Raw genomic sequence first — 3,515 nt, forward strand, 5'->3', positions numbered from 1 at the left:
TAAACCCAGTTTAAAAATTCTAGTTCCATAAAGGAGCACCCCAGTGTTCAAATCCAATTTCCAACAGGTGTCACTCTAACCCCTTCAATTATAGTTGTGCCTAAACCTCTATAACTAACTTCTCATTTAGTGTTGCAGGTAATGATGTAAGATGCAAACAATTATCTTGGGTCTATTTAGGACCTCTTTTCTGGCTCTTCAGGTTTCACAAATGGATACTTCATCTCTCTGGATCTCTATTGGGTCATTGCATTTTCTTCAGAATGCAAACTCCTATAAACTCCTGGACTGCCTGTGTAATGGGGTCTCAACTCCACTCAGTTCACCACCATTGAAAACATTGTTACAAAATCCACATAACAAAAAATTCATAATTTTAGGATTCAATTCAGTGACATTTAGTACATTCACAATGTTGTGCAACTATCACCATTATCTAGTTCCAGATCTTTTTTTTTTTTTTTTTGAGACAGGGTCTCACTCAGTCGCCTAAGCTGGAGTACAGTGGCACGATCCACCTCCTGGGTACAAGCGATTCTCCTGCTTCAGCCACCCGAGTAGCTGGGATTATAGGCATGCGCTACCATGCCTTGCTAATTTTTGTGTTTTTAGTAGAGATGGAGTTTCACCACGTTGGCCAGGCTGGTCTCAAACTCCTGAGCTCAAGTGATCTGCCTGCCTCGGCCTCCCAAAGTGTTGGGATTACAGGTATGAGCCACCACGCCCAGCCCCAGTTCCAGAACATTTTTAACACCCTAAAAGGAAACCTCACCTATTACAGCCTCTCTCTAGTCCCTCTGCCCCCAACCCCACTCCCTCCAGCCCCTGGCAACCACTACTCTGCTTTCTGTCTCTACAGATTTGTCTGTTCTGGACATTTCATAAAACTGGATCAACCAAAATTTTTCAGGCCCAGCATTTGCTAGGCACCAAGGATACAAAGATGAATATGACAATCTGCTATTAACCAAATCACTGCTGACTGGGATAAAACAAGTTAAAAAAAAAAAACCATAGTCCAAGGTGATGATTATTGTAATGGAAATATGAACATTTTGGGAACATAGTTCAGGGGGACGAGGGCAAGCTGGAAGAAGTAAGATTTTTTTGAGGAGTCTCACTCTGTCGCCCGGGCTGGAATGCAGTGAAGTAATCTCAGCCCACTGCAACCTCCACCTCCCGTGTTCAAGTGATTCTCATGCCTCAACCTCTCAAGTAGCTGGGACTACAGGCAACCGCCACCATGCCCAGCTAATTTTTCTATTTTTAGTAGAGACAGGGTCTCGCAATGTTGGCCAGGCTGGTCTCAAACTTCTGACCTCAGGTGATCAGTCCACTTTGACCTCCCAAAGTGTTGGGATTACAGGCGTGAGCCACTGCACCTGGTCAAAAGTAAGACTTGAATTTAGGCATGGAGGCAGGAGTTTGTTCCACCAACCAATGGAGGCTGGGCTGGAGGATGGTGTAGAGGAGAGAGCTGGGGTAGGAGAGGGGGCAGCATGAGCGAGATACAATGGCATGGAGTTGGATAGCTCTGTGTTCAAAGGATGTGGACACAGCACACACCAAGCACGTGGCAGGGCCTTTGCCCTGGTTGTTCCCTTCCCCTAGGACACTCCTCTCTCAGATCGCTGCTGGTTGGCTTGACCCCTTCCTGTAGGTCTTTGCTTAAATGATACCCGCTCAGAGAGGACTTCCTTGATCTCTCTATCAAAATAGCAACTTTCATTCCTCTCTATCCCCTCACTCTGTTTCTTTTTCTTTATAGCACGTATCACTCTTGCACTATATTGTATATATGTGTATTTGTTTCTCTGTTCATTTCCTGTCTCCCTAACTTGAAGGTAAGCTCCACAAAGGCAGCTATTTCCCCAGCTATGTGGCCATATCTCAGCACCCATAACGGTATCTGGCACATAGTAGGTGCCCCACAAATAACGAATGAATGAGCAAACCCTGAGGCAGTACTGCAGTGGGTAGTCCCTTTGAGATCTGAGTGGTTCCAGTTGCTGAAGACAAGGTGATATTAAACACAGGTCAACTCAATCACCTTATTTACTCTGCATGGCTGCTTGTCAGCTGTTTCACTTGCCTTCAAAAGGAATTATTGCTTTCCTTCAAAAAGGAAAATACTTTGTGATCCCAAGTCCTCTCACTTTATTGATTATTATATTTTTACCGATCCTCATTTCTTTATTTATTTAGCAAACACTTGTTGAATCCCTGCTATGTGGCATGCAGGGATATAACAGAGAACACAACTGACCCAAGCCCTGTCCTCATGAAGTGTAGAAGTGTGACAGACCAGTAAACCAGCAAGCAATTACAGTAGAGTAGTAGAGTATAATGCTTGAAAATACAGTTTTTTTGTTTTAGTTTGTTTTGGTTTTTGAGATAGAGTCTCACTCTGTTGCCTAGGCTGGAGTGCAGTGGCATGACCTTGGCTAACTGCAACCTCTGCCTCCCAGGTTCAAGCGATTCTCCTGCCTCAGCCTCCCAAGTAGCTGGGATTACAGGCACACGCCACCATGCCCAGCTAATTTTCTTTTTTTTTTTTTTTTTTTTTTCAGTGGAGACCAGGTTTCACCATGTTGGCCAGGCTGATCTCGAACTCCTAGCCTCAGGTGATCTGCCTGCCTCAAACTCCCAAATTTCTGGGATTACAGGCATAAGCCACCATGCCTGGCTTGTTTTTTTTTTGTTTGTTTGTTTTTGTTTTTGAGACCCCCATCTCTACTAAAAACACAAAAATTAGCCGGGTGTGGTGGCGTGCGCCTGTAGTCCCAGCTACTTGGGAGGCGGAGGCAAGAGAATCACTTGAACCAGGGAGGCAGAGGTTGCAGTGAGCCGAGATCATGCCACTGCACTATAGCCTGGGCGACACAGCAAGACTCAGTCTCAAAAAAAAAAGGAAAGCAAAAATTGGGTATAAAGAGTTGTATGAAAAATGTGGTTCCAATCATATTTAAATATGCATAAAAGATCTGAAGGATATTCACAAAAATGTTCATGATGGTCAGCAGCAGTATTATTAAAAAGCATAATGTTAGGGCCGGGCACGGTGTCTTACGCCTATAATCCCAGCGCTTTGGGAGGCTGAGGCCGGCAGATCACTTGAGGCCAAGAATTTGAGACCAGCCTGACCAACATGGTAAAACCTCATCTCTACTAAAAATACAAAAAGTAGCTGGGTGTGGTGGCACATGCCTGTAATCCCAGCTATTTGGGAGGCTGAGGCACGAGAATTGCTTGAACCTGGAAAGCAGAGGCTGCAGTGAACCAAGATCGTACCACTGCACTCCAGTCTGGGAGACAGACAGAGACTCTCTAGATGTGTATAAGAGACAGCTACCATGCCTTGCTAATTTTTGTGTTTTTAGTAGAGATGGAGTTTCACCACGTTGGCCAGGCTGGTCTTCAGGTCTCAAACTCCTGAGCTCAAGTGATCTGCCTGCCTCGGCCTCCCAAAGTGTTGGGATTACAGGTATGAGCCACCACGCCCAGCCCCAGTTCCA

The sequence above is a fragment of the Mandrillus leucophaeus genome, unplaced genomic scaffold (genome assembly GCF_000951045.1).
Source record: "Mandrillus leucophaeus isolate KB7577 unplaced genomic scaffold, Mleu.le_1.0 Scaffold419, whole genome shotgun sequence".
Taxonomy (NCBI): Eukaryota; Metazoa; Chordata; class Mammalia; order Primates; family Cercopithecidae; genus Mandrillus; species Mandrillus leucophaeus.